The following is a 17,009-nucleotide window of genomic DNA, read 5'->3' as shown; positions in this document are numbered from 1 at the left end:
TCCATAAGCTCTACATGTCAGACTTACCCACAGAGGATGGTTCTTCCTTGTGTAAAATCTCCCTTAAAAAATCTCTTTTTATCCCCCTCTTTTCGTTTCCTTCTCTTTTAATATACAGTACCTCCTCTCATTCTCTCCTTCCTCCCAACCATATCAACTCCTGCCCCAGTCTACCTCTCCTCTCTGTCCAACACTCTTCCACCCTCCTCATTTTGTTTTCTTCCTGTCACGGCATTGTTATTTTTTTCTCTATTTAATCCATTCTCTCACCTCCCTTTCCTGTTTTTGTTTTCTCCCTCAGCTGTCCTTTCTTCTTCCTCTCCAGTGTTCTAGCTTTTAATTTTAGTTTGCTTTGTATAAATTTGTATTGCTGGAGATATAACAACCCCCCCCCCATTTTTCCTCTCTTCTCCCAATGGTCGCCTTCTTCAGGTTGGCTACTAACGCTTTCTCTCATTTGCTTCCTCCCCCATCCATCTCCACTTTCCTCCTCCAAACTCTGGTTATAACATCTAAAAGTTAAAAAAGATACACGCATGTGTACTGTTGTGCAGTTGGCTAAATATTGAAATAAAGAGGATCAGTACTGTTGCCTGGCGGTAGCTTAAGATTAAGGTGTGAAGTCCACACTCTGCTCCGCTGCTCGATGAAACACTGTGTTCTTTTGCAAATGAAGACAAACCATGTACTGTGCTACAAAGTGAACTGTAGAGGACTGGGCCTTCGTTCCTCAAGAAGCTTGTTCAAGCCTTCACCCTCGCCCGCAGTGTTCAACGTAAAATGTATTCAGCATGCAGAATTTTTTGTTTTTGTTTTTTGCACCATTCTTTGAAAACTCTGGAGACAAGTGTGCGTGAAAATCCCAGGAGATCAGCAGTTCCTCTGATACTCAAACCACCCTGTCTCCCACCAACAATCATTCCACTGTCAAAGGAATTCTGATAGTTGATGTGAACATTAACTGAAGCTCCTGGCCCGTATCTGATTGTATGCATTGCACTGCTGCCACACAACTGGCTTATTAGATCATCGCATGAATAAGTAGGTGGAATAAAGTATATCCAGCAGAAGTCCTGTGCTTCCAATGGAAGCCAAGGGAAGATGGTTATGGCCTAATGATGCTGCCAGCTGACCTGTTTAACAAATCTGACAATAATCTTAGTGAGCAGCTCAGAAGAGGCTTAGCAATAGCCATGTATCCATTTTGATGTTTAGCAAATTGAATAATAACTGATTTGTTATTATGCGTCCCATGTGCCATGTAAGTATCTTGTAAACTGCAACTTTCAATTTATGTGAATGCACATTTACTTTCATTATTTTCCTGTTCTTTTACTGTTGAAAAAAGTCTGTTTTATAATGTTCGCTAACTTTTTTTTGTACACAGTGCTTGTTTTCAGTATGCCACATTAAAATTGTGAAGAGCAATTCTAAAGTCACTAAATTCATGCTAATGAAAACAAAGCCGTTGTTGTAAAGCTTCGGATCTGTTGAGGTGGGAGTTTACAGGCCAAAGCACACCCAAGCTCTGCAGTTCTCTGACAAGCAGATGATTCAGAAAAGTGCCAATGTTTCTATGGCAATGAGAGTGCTGACACAGTCCTGCTAGAACCACCTTTCTCTATTTTGCAGACACTAGTGACTGGGCCTTTTTGTGTTTCCATGACTACCTGTAATTAAGTCACAATAGAACATGCAATTACAAACAGGCTCTGCAATTTAAAAAAGAAGAAAAAAAAGATTACTGCTGTTCAGAACAATTCAATGGGTTTGCTATGGCCTCCTGTCTTACAATGTTGTAACTTCTGTTAATAAAGAATATCTTTCATTGAGGCTTCTTTATAATTTGATCATCACAATCTGTCATATCAGTTATTCATACAAGCTTGGGGCAGCCAACTTGTCACATGCATCTGCCCTCAAAAAGCATTTTTAATAACCATCAATAACTCTACACTGTTAATGCTCATCTGTCGCTAAAATGCAATAATAAATTAATTTGTCATTTTTAAAGAGAACCTCCACTGCAGTTAAACAGCTAAAAACGCAGAGAATGTTTACTGCCATATATTTCTCCTTTGATTCCTGTTTCAAAATAAATTACTTTTTTGTTATTTGCATTTAAAAAGGGTACAGTCTTGATTAAGAAAACATGCAACGGGACTGTTGGCTCCAAACAATCAGTTAATGAACGGGCAGTTGCTTCTTCCCAGTATCCAGGGGTATGGTTTTAACAGCCACTCTGATTTGAAACCAAGGCATTCAGTTGAACGAAAAATACATTAATGCAAATAATAGTACAAAAAAGTAATTTTGAAAAAGGAACCAAACGAGAGAACTTCCCATTCTCTGCATTTTACATTTTTTATCAGAAGAGTTTCCATTTAACAAAAACTTGTACCCAAAAAAAAACAACATTGCATGCAAAACAGACACACACGCACACGGTGAACACACACATGCAAATACATGCATAAACAAACTCGACCCCAAAGGGATTAGCGTCTTGCTAGCGCAGCCGACACGAGTATACGAAATGGAATATGTAAAGTAGTAAATCTCACATTCAACACGTATGTATAACGAAGCACACACAATGAGGTGGGGGGTGGGGGGTTGGCGGTAATGGTTGCCGCGGAAACACGATATCTGGCGCAAAGACACACGCTCGCATTACTCCCGCCATAACTCCGCTGGAGGCCAGTATTATTGCGCGTATGCCGCGTTTTGCTCCAATGCCAACGAATGCATTTATTTATACTGCTTGTAATATCACAGTTATTTTGTCACGTAACCCGTTTCAGGCATCAGTACCCTTCAATAGTGCACAATCGTTCAAACACGGCTTGCCACATTTTTTTTATCAGTCTAAATGCGTGTCTTAATGAAACTTGAAAATGCATTAATTTCTCCCAGAAGAAAAAGTATATTATTATCTGGAACATACACCCCAGGGGAAATGGATAGTACATACACCACATCATTGAGCCTTTATTAAAAGATTAATAAAAAAAAGATTGGGATGTCTTACTAAGCACTATCCGCAGGTTTAGTTTGTTTGCTCCTTTCCAGGGAGGGGGAGGGGGAGGGGCTTAGGAGCAGAGTAGCAGGCCAGGGGATGCGGTGACCAATCAAGCTCCTGTCTGTCCAAGCCACACCTTCTCAGCCTTGTGAGCAAGATAAAGGATTTGTAATTTCATAATTTACTTCTGTGTTTTAGATCAACCCGTTTTCTCTGACATCATTCTACCCCTATAGTAGTCTCTAAAGGCCCATCTACACCAATAACTATAACTATAACTATAATTATAACGATGTGAGCATCCACACTGCTATAACTATAACGTTCTGTGAATAGCCACTATACACTTGAGTTTTTAAAACATTTTTAAAAATACATATTTAGAGTTATCGTTATAGCCATCATTCTTGGTATAGGTGGGCTTTAAGGGTCAGGTTTGCATATTTCACCTTGAGCAATGAACAGCAGGTTTTATGGGAATTTTGTTGTTTTTGTTGCTCAAAATTCTGGGTTACCAGAAGCCTGCCTTCTTCTTGCTCCTGATGGTTACGTCACTTTTACGGAGAAGAAGTGCAATTCAATGGCTTGTAGTCTAATTATTCACCTTTAACGGGCATTGCTCTTTTCACTTCATAGTCTTTGTGTGCAATTTGTCAGTAACTGCACACCGTACAGCTTAGAGTATTATGACTCAACAAGTCAAGCTGCACATTTTCCTTAAAAGTACAATAAGTAAGGTTTTTGTGTTAAAACATGGTTACAAGACCATTGTAAATCCCTATCATTGAAAATGGCTCACTGACATGTTGACTCACCCTCTGCCTGTGTTTATAGTCCTTAAATTCAGGTTCAAAATATGCAGTTGACAGGCCGGCACTCTGTACCAAAACATTGTATTGCTGTACAATAATTCAAGCTCATTGGTTGAAAATTGGTTCTAATTGCCACAGCCAATGGCGTTTCAACGTCAGCACATTCACAGAGAAGGGGTGGGATAAACAGTGTTGTGGTTTGAGCGTGTTTGTTGCTGCAATTCCTCTCTTGACCATTAGTCCAAAATTACCTATTGTGCCTTTAAGTGAGTGCTGTACATGGTACTCTTCAATGTTCATTGTCTAGGATAGTAAGACACCCACATTTAAGTACAGTATATTTTAGTATGGAGTGTGTTATGAAATTACACTCATGGATGGAGGATGAAATGATTGCATCCTGGTCAGTTTCTCTTTCAGGATCCACGTATGCATATGCGTTGGTGGAACAAAATTGCGAATTCTTTGCAAATCACTTAGAACAGAGATAAAACCAAGCACAACTTGCAAGTGCCTTACAGCCTTTCACATTTTTAATGAAAAAACGCCCCTGCCTGTTAGACTGTTTGCTGGAACCATTTTTCTCCAGACAGATGGGATGCATGATGGAAACTTATGAATATGCGGCCTTTGGCATCATTCTATCCGCCCTGTCTGGTTTAACCCCACTTGTGAGGACTTCTGTGTTAGTGCTGACTCAGCAGACAGAATGGTGCCGCAAAGAAGGTACATTCATCCCTTTCCTCAGACTGGTGGAATATAAACTTCTAGAATCTGCGACAGGGTTTTTTTTTTTTCTTTCATTTTAAATTTGGACTGCAGCAGCACCTTCCGGAGGGCTCCTTTTTGCCGCAGAATGGCAGTGCTTAGCGAAAGCGCGCATGTCCTTTACCCTGCCCTCTCCCAGTCCCGCGAAGCACCCTTTTCTCGGGTCCATTAAGATATCCGTCACCTCGTACCCTTGGCCGCCTTGCCCGGCCGTAAATGTCAGCCTTCTTTACGAGGACTGTGATTCGTTTACAGAGCGATTTAAACTCGCACACACCAACAGTTACTGCCAACTATAATTCTCCGCTTCCTGGAAGTGTTTAGGACCTATATCGAGGTCTATTCAATTACTGATAACACCCCTCACCTCTCTCTCTCTCACACACACATACTCTTTCTCTTTCTTCCCCTCTGCTGAACAAATAGACATACAAGGACACAATGTTAACACTGCAGATACTCCCTGGCTTAAAGCAGGAACAAATATGTACAAAACCATAGACACACTGCAGCGCAATTTATGGTTATATATATGTTTTTGTTGTCAATTAATCTCATGTTTGTTGACTAGGGATGGGGATTGAAACCTGGTTCTATATAGAAATCGGTTCTAAATTGCGCAAAAATCGAGAATCAATATGCTCTGAAACTATCAATTCTCTTAGTGATCCTATGGCTGCCTCATTTCATTCTTCATAAAATTGGTTCATAAAATTCAGTTATGTTAAATCTGTTTGTGAGCCTAGCAGTTCCTGTGATAATTGTTGCTGTCAACATAGAATAATTGTTCTGTATGGCGTAAAACCCTTGTTGTTTGCTTGTTTGTTTAAATGCAAGTTATGGATTCTGAAGTATGGTCAGTATCCCACTGCCGAAAAACGACATTATTTTATTGCCTTTTACCAGTATGTGCTCTTTATGTCTAAATTACAGGTAATTTGGCTGACATTTTATCCAAAGTGACTTACAGTTCACAGCAGGAGACAATCCCCACTTGAGTGATTATGGGTTATGTGAGATTGCTCAAGATTGTGCAGATCTTATCGTGGTTACACCAACGATCGAACCAACAACCTTGCGGGTCCCAGTCACGTACCTTACCCACTATTCTACAGGCTACAGGCAACACACAACACATACACAGTGGGCTACAGAATTATTGATTTGAATAATAGATTAGATAATCGCATGAATAAGTAGGGGTAATAAAGTAAATATGTTCCTAATAAAAGGATCGGTGAGTGTATATGCATTCGCTTCAAGGAAACGGATTAAGGACACAGTTTGTAAGAGGAAGGTTCTAGGCGCATGTATGAGAACAGGAGCTGTGGCTGCAGCCTTAAACTGCGTGCCCTAAACACCATTGCTTCAATAAAAACTCATCGGTCTTTCAGAGACATTAAACCGAGGAGTGAGGTAATTAGAAGATAGAAAGGCCTTGGTCATTAAATATCCCACAACACTTATTGCTGAGTATGGGGGTTTGTTATTATTATCGTTATTAGCATCTAGCTGCGAACAGTAAATGGACTGTGTGTAAATTGAGAGCGATGCAAGTTGTCCCAAGATAACATCATCTATTCTCCCCACTGGCTCTTCTCTCACAATACCACACCGACTAGAGAGATGATCGGGCTCACAGGAAGAGAGGAGAATTACTTTTCAGTCGATGTCATCTTTGCACAGACTGCTCCAGCCAACACAAGTTCTCTTGTCATGCACATAAACATGATTTGATTTTGAATTTGAGAGGCGATGGGCCCTCAGTGACAGACAGTGACTCCGCTCCTGTGGGCGTGCGGGGGCGATTTTGCCTTGAGAGAGAGAAAAAAAAATTGCTGGCTTTTGTGTCCTTTTCTCCTTGCCATGTTTTGCACTTTATATTACGGCATATGTGAGCCAGTTCTGCTGGGTTCAGAAGCAATAACCTGGGTGAGAATCCCTTGCGCCGTGAATGACAGCAGCTGGCCAACAAAGCGTTTGGCAAGATTGCTAGTTTGACGGACCACCGCTGTTATCTTTAGGGAATTAGCTTCTGAGAAGGATGTCATCTGGATAAAGAGATAATGTGTGTGCATTTACCTTCTGTAAAATCCAGCTATGTCAGCTTGACCAGCTTGAAAATTGAGCTGATCAAGCTGGTCATAAGTTGTTCTAACTGGGTATGAGCTGGTCAACCAGCATGGCAAAGCTGGCCATAAGCTGGTCTAGCTGTGTATGAGTTGGTCAACCAGCTAGCAGCTTTTTCCAGGGCCAGCTTGAGACGTTTTTTTCAGCAGGATGTGTGTATGTGCTAATGCGCATGTACGTATACACTCACCGAGCACTAGGGAACATACATTAAGGAACATACCTTATTACACCTATTTATTAAAGTGATATCTAATATGCCATACATATCAGGAGCTTCAGTTAATGTTCACATCAACCATCAGAATGGGGAAAAAATTTGATCTAAGTGATGTTGACCGTGGAAAGATTGTTGGTGCCCGACAGGGTGGTTTGAGTACTGTCGGGCACCAACAATCTGATCTGCTGATCTCCTGGGATTTTCACGCACACTAGTCTGTAGAATGATGCAAAAAACAAAAAACGAAAAAAATCCAGTGAGCAGCAGTTCTCCTGACGAGCCTTGCATGGCAGCCAATCGCTGTTGGTGCGTGAGTGTGTGTATCAATGTGTGAATGAAAACACATCAGTTGGATAAAGGTGCTATATAAATGCCAACCATGAAACTCAAAATTGAGAAACAAACAGGCATGAAAGTGGTCCATTTAATGAGGTATTTACTAAAAGCTATTATGCAAAGGATCCCAGCTGAAAAACATTAGCTTAAATATTGTATCCACTGTTAAAATTCTCTTGTACTTGTGGCGACAAAAAATGCCAATTGTAATGGGCAGTGTCCCATTGATTTAAGCACAAAAGACAGCACATTCTCATTTTGGAATGGGCCACGAGCCAGAGGAAAGAAAAGAGAAAAATGTCTTTGCAATGGAAATGCTAAGTGGGTGATTGTGTAGTACGAGGTCGTCTTTCATCTCATCCAATAACTCTAGTACCGCGTGACTTGGGAGCTCACAGGCTTTGAAAATGTTTTGTTCAGACAACAGCAACAGAAGTGTTTTGAACAAAAAAATCTCTGAATTTGTAGTCTTCTGATGTTTCCTTCTGGCAACAATTACAGCGGCCATGACAGTGCTCTCCCTCTGCTCCAAACTTAACACCTTTCCTGACACTGCAGTCAGCCTTGATAAATTGAATCAGGCCATTGATATGCATTTATTTTGTAAAGCCTCAACCCAAAGACTAACCTGCAACAGCCCCAGTTGATATATAATATACTATATGGCCATGTTTAGCATGTTTATGTTTGAGTTTTTGCTGTATATGGTGATGCACAGGCAATCTGGGAACTAAGATTGTTATGTTACATAATTTCAGCATAGCTGATTACACAGGCTGCAGAGTATTCATGCCTTTACAGACTTTTTGTTTTGTTTGCTTGTTTATGTTCTATTTTATTAAGTTCAGGAACAGACGCACTGTCCTCAGTAGAGAAGGTGCACAGGCCAGTTCTCTGACTGCCACTCTACACTGCTGATCTGCACAGAGGCAAACATTATGTCTGACGCTTATCCAAACTGCCTTCTGGGTGATACACAAGCCAGTGATTAGCCCAGGACAGACCTGGCATAACCTGTCTGTTCTCATCTCCTGACTCTCCTCTCTGAGGCTGGAGTAGGAAGCAAGCGAGACTGCCTTGTGAGATTAACTTCTTGAGAGGACAGATTCGACACAGAACAGTCCTTTTCCATTTCAGAGAGGGGAAGAAAGTAAGAGAGGGAGATAGAGACAGAAGCGAAAAGGGAAATCTTTCTTCATTATTTTACTCACTTAATTACAGCTCATTGCTCCATTTATGTTAAGAAAAAAATGATTATTGTGGTAGTATCCTTGTATGAGGGGAAAATAGGGAGAATTCTTTTTTTCCACAGGAAATCCTTTCATGGTTTATTAGTCAGCTGAGAGGATAAATCTGGAGTAATCAGTCATGCTCAGCCCTGATCGAATGTGAAGATACACTCTTAGCTGGGGCTTACAAGGAGAACCGCACTGCTACAAAAGAGGCAGGCTATGAGTACTGTTCTGTACAGAAGGGATGTATTCAAACACACACACACACACACACACACACACACACACACACACACACACACAACATGTCACACAAACATTCAGACACATTCACGCCTACATACACACACACAAGCATACACACACACACACACACCATACAATGCACACATAAAGATACAAACATGTACACACATCATACCACACACATACACATAAGCTGTCTGGCTAACCAATACTGAGTGCATTGAGGCTGGATGTTCATGACGGAGTGACAGAGCAGACATTAATAACTTATCCAGAGCGAAGTACAGTTGATTAGACTAAGCAGGAGACAATCCTCCCCTGGAGCAATGCAGGGTTAAGGGCCTTGCTCAAGGGCCCAACGGCTGTGCAGATCTTATTGTGGCTACACTGGGGATCGAACCACCGACCTTGTGGGTCCCAGTAATGTACCTTAACCACTACACTACAAGCCGCCCAGACAGATGCATGACGAGTGAACAACAGAGAGGAGGGGCATGAATTGGGACAAGATAACGCCCCCCCCTCCCATCCCAGACAGATCAGCACAGGACAGAACCGCGTCCACCATTTTGGGGCAAGACCTGTGGAATGCACAGCCACGCACAGGACCAGGAGGGAGGCAGAGAGATCTATAATTCATAAAAGGAAGAGAGACTAGGGGAATGATGCAGACTGTCGAGTCATCCTCCCACCCGCCCCCACACTTCCCCAGCACCACAGCCATCTCCCTGCACGCCACAACCTGTTTAAGAGAGCAGGAGAGTCCACAGATCAGACTGCGAGGGCCTGTTTCACAGATACAGATTAAGCCTAGCCCTAGACTAAATGATATTTAAAATTGAGATTCTCCATTCTAAATCTCTAAATGTGTTTCTTCTATCCATGAACTCATGAAGCCAGCTGATTTTAGTACTTAGCTCTGCCGCCTGGCCTGGTGCTGTAATTAGCAAATCCAGGTGACTGGAAAAAAATACTGGAGAGGACTGTTAATTTTTGAACCTGGATTTTCCACCTCTACTGTTTAAATACCATAACTCTCATTCTACCTCTGTGACAGAGCAGTGACACCTGGGAAGATGGAGGTCGAGCCATTACCTCAGCTTCCTTCCTCCTCGGCACAAAATACACAAAACAGACGAGGACATATACTAAACGTAACACAAGGGTAACAGATGTATTTCTAATTTCATGTGTTTTATTTTACTTTTACAGTTTTTCTCAATTGCTAACCACACTAATACTAGTTATTTTAGTAAAAACTCCCAAATTATTATTCTCTCAGAGAGCACCAACACATCTCTGAAAACGAAAAAATAATTTTCACTTGTTTTAACACTTGCTGCAAATTGTCAAACTTTTTCTGCAAATCTCTACAAACAAATGCCCTCATTAATCACTGGTTACACACTACATATGTGCTCATGCAAAAAAACACTAGCAGTCAAAACTGTTAACTCAAGTCATCACAACCTTCTCCAATTGTTAACACACCAGTCACAATCTCAGGATCAATAAACAGAGCATCTGTGTGCCAAAAAGAGTACTGTAGTGCCTTACTGTAAATTACTGTACGCAAGGAATATCATTCATTTCATATCTGCATCTGTCTGTATTTACAATATACAGTATATACAGTATATACAATATTTTGTGTAGAGAATATTTGAGCTTGATGCTTGGGGCAAACTCCACGAATATGTCTTTGTTGAGGAGACAGGGTTTAACCTGACGAAAAGGTGGAGAAGAGAAAGAAATATCATTGGCCAGTGTGCCATTGTTGAGCTGCCAGGACAAGGAGGAGGCATCATGACCCTATGTGACACCATCAGTCATCGTCCTCCACTGACAGCCATGCTACCCTGGGGCCTTACAACATGGTACACCTCACTGCATTCCTAAATAATGCGGAAAACATCAACAGGAGCCAGGGCGGCCAGAGCAGTCCCACTATCTTGTCATTTGGGACAACGTCAATTTTCATAGTCCCGCTCTGGATGGTGCTTGGTTCACCGACCACCATAGTTTTTTGGTGTTATTTCTGCCTGCATATTCGCACACTCCCTCGCTTGATATTATTGTAGCATTGCAAAATCTGTCAACCAGAAAGTAAACTCCTAACTCACTGCTATTAAAGGTTTTTGTCGTAGTACATCAAATTTTTCTCACTGGTGTGCTACGGGTAATCTACACTGTCTGTGTTTTTGATGGCTTGTGTGTGCCATATGAAGGCAACGTTTCATTTTGATGTAAGAGTTTTTGGGAAGAGAATTTGAGTTCGGCATGGATGTTTGAGGTTTGTACTGATTGATGAGCTAATAGTTTTGAGAAAAGGGGGAATTGTTTCATAAAATGTCTCTTAGCAGAAAAAACAGTCTTTAAGTTTATGTAAGAAGTAAAAATTAAGTCAAAATGTGATAAGCTTCAAATCCTCCGAGACGAAATTATTTGACACAAGGGTCCCAGGTTTCCAGAAAAGTTGTATTCCTGTTGTATTCCCACTGCACTTTCCAAGAGTATTTAATACTATTCAATACCCAGAGTCAGTAATGCAGAGAAAAGTGTTTGAATCCAAAACAAGTACGCATTGTAGGTCTGAAACCTACACCACCAGAACCTCACAGGAGCGATCTCGGAGAGATGCCTCAGAGTGGTGTGGAGGGACAGTAATATGTCTGAAATAATATGTCCATGCTGGCTTTTCGTGAAGGGTACTCTGACACGAAGACCACACGGCTCAGTGGAAGGGCTGCGGATTGAAGAGAAGCGCCGGACAGTGGCACCCGATTCGGGGGAGAGGCACTGCCGCAATGACAAATGGCTTCGACATTGCATTGAAGTTTTGGAATATGATCGGGCATTTCAGTTTTTGGACAGAAAAAAGTGGGGAAAAAAACTACAAGAAGGAAAAATAAAAACAATGGAATCAACAGTAACAAGACACAGAACTGCCAAGAACAAATACGCTTGGTTTATACATCTATCCTTCTGGCTGTGACAGGTACTTTCAATATATTGCGTGGCTTTTTTGCTCCATAATTCTGCTTCTCTTTTCTCCAGCTCTGTTCTGTGTCCCTCAGGAAATGTGAGAGAAAATGAGCATATATCTGGGAGTGAAAGTAAACAGAAGGCTGTTGTAGGGCAGTTAACATGAATTACAATAATCCTAAAACAGCGACGTAAGATTGACTCGTTACGGCTCTCAGTACAGTCAGCAAAGTTGTAGGAGATTGTGTGCAGCCGGGGAGATTAAAATCAATAATTATGACATGAGCCTACAGTAGTTTGGGATTAGCTTCAACAATGGTCAGTGAAAAGAGGAATTTTCCCATTTCACAAAGGCATCTTATGGCTACAGTGATCCTGTTAACCCATATAAGAGTAATCTCATGGCATTTTTGCCCTGGCAGCAGTGGATATTGCAGCAATGCAGTTACTGTAATGTTACATGTGTGCTGGGTTAAATAGGTAATTGTATCAGATTCAAATAATTTCCACACTTTACTGAGCTTGACGGGTGTATTGGAATCAATTTAACTCCCAAAACCACAAACCCTGCCTTCTGGTCCTTTTGGTTGTCTCAATGCACCAGGAAAGATCAACCGAGCACAGAGAAGAACTTGAATCCAAAACACTGATGTATTTGACCTAGGTCTGGTCTGATGACAGTTCAAGGAACACAGGACAGAACCACAATGGAATCATATTTGCATCATTAACACTGCAATGGCTATGTTGAATTATATGCCTGACTCATGGAATGTTGGCTAACGAAGAGCAATTGGCTCGAAACATCACTGATGGTGTGGCGCACTAAACAGCAGATATCAGTGTGCAAACCTTTTTTGTGAATACTCGGTTGTGCACCTGTCTAGTTAATGTGTGACATTTGCTACACAATTGCTCAACAGTTTTTGTGTTGAAAATACGTTTTGTGTTAAAAGAAAAAAAAAACCTGTGATTTTTCTTTATTGGACTAGTTTCACTTAGACAAATGTTCTCCTGGTTGTTATTGTGAACTTCACCGTTCAGTTCTACCCCAGAGGAGGCTGATAAGAGATTCTGGTTGGTTCTGTATATGAAAATATTGTGTGAAATTAGAATGGTGATGGTGCTCTTTCTCCTATCTTCCCTGTTTGCCAGCACACAGCTCTGTGTACTGTATCTCTGGTATCTGTATCTGAGCTCAGGGAACGATAGTAATATCAGATCGATCTGGAGTATAAATCATGATAAGCCACTATGGAAATTAACCTGGCTGGATATCAACTTGCATTAAAAACTTAATAAAAAGGACACAAACAAGTCAAGCATGAAATAAGGTACCATATTTCAAAATATCCTGCACACACAAGTAAACTCAGAAACACACACACACACACACACACACACACACACACACACACACACACACACACACACACTATGGGAGGCACTAAGTGTCTTGCCTAGCATACAGTACGGTCTCTCTCACTCCTGCCCGCAACAACGTAAAAAACTACGCATTGCAGTCTGGGAAAATGAGGCAGTGGGGAAAATAAAACAATGGATCACCATCTGTCTTGTGCGGAATTTAATTAAATATTTATGTTGTCACTGCAACGTAAAACGCTTTATATGAGACCCTGCGCCGTGCACCGAAATCTTGCCGCAGTGAAGGGACAGGACGGCCATTAAACCCCCTAACTCTTCGCTGGCGTGAAGGGTGGCCGGGGCGTGATTCATCCTTCTGTTGCTAAATTGATGCTACCGTATCAAGGAAAGTCATACGGTGCTTCTGCTGATGTTTTCACACATGTATTTAGTGGGTTTACGGCAATATACTGTACGAACATTATTATTATTATTTTTTTTACCATTTAGGTGTGAATGGAGGCATATGCAGTTACATGTTGATAGGGAACACTTAAAGCGTTAACGGAAGTGTATGCAGTGACAGATTGAGAGAGAACACTTAAAGTGTTAATGGAAGTGTATACAGTGACAGGTTGATAGGGAACACTTACAGTGTTAACAGAAGTGTATACAGTGACAGATTGAGAGAGAACACTTAAAGTGTTAATGGAAGTGTATACAGTGACAGGTTGATAGGGAACACTTACAGTGTTAACAGAAGTGTATGCAGTGACAGATTGAGAGAGAGCACTTAAAGTGTTAACAGAAGTGTATGCAGTGATAGGTTGATAGGGAACACTTAAAGTGTTAACAGAAGTGTATGCAGTGACAGGTTGAGAGAGAACACTTAAAGTGTTAACAGAAGTGTATGCAGTGACAGGTTGATAGGGAACACGTCAACTCTTAACACAGGTAGCACAACAACAGTCCATGTGGACTAAACTGTGTGTTTTCACACACACACACACACACACACACACACACACACACACACACACACACACACACACACACACACACACACACACACACACACACACACGCACACAAAAAGTACAACCACCAGCAAAACTTTTTGCACATAAAAAAACAGCAATCTGATATGTCTACCATATTGATATATATTGAAAATCTAAAAGTAAAAAAATATAAAAATATTTCACAACCACAGTGTCTTGCCAGATAATGCTACATTTGCGAATGTACAAAAAGTTCGACAGCCATTCCTGAGAAAACATCAAGTCACAATGAAGCAGTGGCATGCCGTCCCCTTTGAGAGGAACTGGAGCGTGCAAAAGAACTGATGTACCAATATGTCCAGGTAAGATGTCTATACGTCTTACCTAATCATTAGACAAAGAGCAACAGTGGATGTTCCTGGCCAGAGGGGAGCCAACAAAATGTGTGCCGCAATATCTTCCCAATGACTGCTGTTACACATACCAGTAACTGACCCATACAATACAGATCGCCTCATCTAATTTCTGGGTGACCTCTATGGGAAGCTTGTCCCAGGTATGGAAAGGGGGCATGTGAGGAAAACTGCAAACATTCGTAATCATACGGGACAATGTGACAGAGTGGTTCAAAGCCCGTCCAAGAATTATCTCACTTTTCCTCCCACCTTACACCATTCCTTAACCCCATAGAGGAACTGTTTTCCTCATGGAGGTGGAAGGTATATTTCACCAACGTCTACATGATCAGATGTCCCTCCTGAATGCAATGAATGCTGCATGGCAGAATATATCTGTGGAAGATTGCTAGGGATGGATCATGAATTCAAAGAGGTTTTTTTTCCATGTGTACGGCAAGAGAGAATATAAGGTGTGACATAGATGAGAAATTGTAGCCCAATCCAGAGGACAAGGTTGACTGGCATTGATGTACATACTTATCAATGAGTACATATTCTATATATACACTATGTGTGTTTTTCTCCTAATACGGTATTGGAATTGCTGTTGTTTTTTTGTGTATTTTGTGTTGCCATTTTGGAATTAGAGTACTACTGCACATGCAAACATATGGCAAAAATAAAGCATATTGAGGAATATTGCTGCATTATTGATCCATTCCTTTAAAATATAATGTGTTACATTGTATAGAAAGTTATTGTGTATTGGAATCTTGGGTTTATGTAAAAAAAAGATGCTTCAAAGAAAAATCTTGTAATGATACCTCTTGTTAGTGTTTTTTAAAATGTAATTCTGTTATGAGTGACAAAGTGATCTTGTTGAGTAACACCTTTAGCCAGTGTTATGGTACAATGAATTCTGTTTTGGTAGTCTTAGTGCATTTTGTGTGCAAGATTGACTGTTGTTCCAAGCAGCGTGTTGGGAAAGAGAACTGATAAGAGTTTTTAAAAAGTGTACTCAAAATTGAGACATGAGTATAATCAATTGTAAAAAACTGCATTACTATTATTAGTATTAGCCTTTATTTATACAGGGTAGGTTGACTGAGCACCTATGCTAATATGCAGCAACACCCTGCTAATGCCCTAAAACGTCTTTGTATTGTGGGAGGAAACCACAGTACCCGGAGTTAACCCACGCAGGCATGGGGAGAACATGCAATCTCCTCACAGAAGGCCCTGGCCTGGATAATGTTAATGGAAGTGTACGCAACGACAGGTTGCAAAGACAGGTGCATGCACAGGAGAACCTCCCCTACGAGGAGAGTTACAAAAAAAGGCAATAATCAAGCACCACATAACTCTCCTGGCCAGGTGCAGTATGGCTGCACACAGATGTCCACGTGAAAGAACATTATGCTTCCCACACACAAGCACGCATGCACACACACAAACACACACATCTGGAGTTAACCCACTGACAGACTCTCAACTTTAACTACAAAGTGTGCTGCATACTCAAATGCTTTCAGACAAACACTATACACATGTAACATATGTCATGCATTATGGAGGATGAAAACAAAGTAGGGTCAATACTCTCGATATTGCTCTTTTTTCGGATTAATTCAGTTTTGGAGCAAACAGCCTTTATTATAACAACAGGACGGCCATAACTACTGGTATTCGGTAACCGTGTGAAAATGTTAAGTGTACGTATCGATGAGAGAACACTCTGTTCATTGCCTGGGAAAGTGTATGTGTGTGCCTGCATGTGTTCATATGCATACACATATATGTGCATACAGTTCAGCTTGTGTTCTATTAGAACAAAGGCAGTATTTGGTGTGGGTGTCAGGAGGAGGAAGGATTTTCAGTAGATTGTATAATTGCGCAGGTTTGAGTGGAGCCCGTATTAGAGATTTCCAAGCTTACCGCTCATGAGACACAGGAACAGGTGAGTTTGAGTTAGGCAGAAATACAATCAAAATAATTATCATCATCATCATCATAACAAACATTTTGATCACCATCGTTGTGTTGTGTGCCTTTGGTGTCTGAGTGCATGTGTGTATGTATGCGTGAGTATGTGTGAGGTTTGCCGTCAATTCAATTTTCAACAATCAATTCAGTTTAACTCAAAGATAATTGATTGAAAAATCCTCACACGACAGCATATGCATTTTTCAATTGACAAATCGAATGTCAATTAATTTTGAGAAGCGACTGAATTTTAAATGTTGAGCCCAGCTCCGGAGTTGAGCCCAGCTCCGGAGTGTGTGCAATTCAAAAGCCAAAGAATAAATAAATAATCTCAACAAATATTTTAGTCTTATATTTACAGGTTTTTTTTTTGTCTCATTGCAAGACCAAAATGGCGTTTTTGTTTTTTTTCAGTACAAGCGTGTGCACTGCAAGAAAACGAAAAGTCAATCACAGCACATTTTTAGGCTTATATTGAGACTTAAAATCTTCTTTCTTTGGCTCTTTTGCT

At 40.9% G+C, this 17,009-nt stretch overlaps 1 protein-coding gene across 21 annotated transcripts in view; it reads right to left on the bottom strand.

The window, feature by feature from the left end:
• The window catches only part of nrxn1a (neurexin 1a), a 274,612-nt gene that overhangs the window by 50,059 nt on the left and 207,544 nt on the right, over positions 1-17,009 (bottom strand). The window lies entirely within an intron of this gene.

This window comes from Conger conger, chromosome 2 (genome assembly GCF_963514075.1).
Source record: "Conger conger chromosome 2, fConCon1.1, whole genome shotgun sequence".
Lineage (NCBI taxonomy): Eukaryota > Metazoa > Chordata > Actinopteri > Anguilliformes > Congridae > Conger > Conger conger.
The sequence above is the reverse complement of the archived record's forward strand: the minus strand, read 5'-3'. Positions and strand labels throughout refer to the sequence as shown.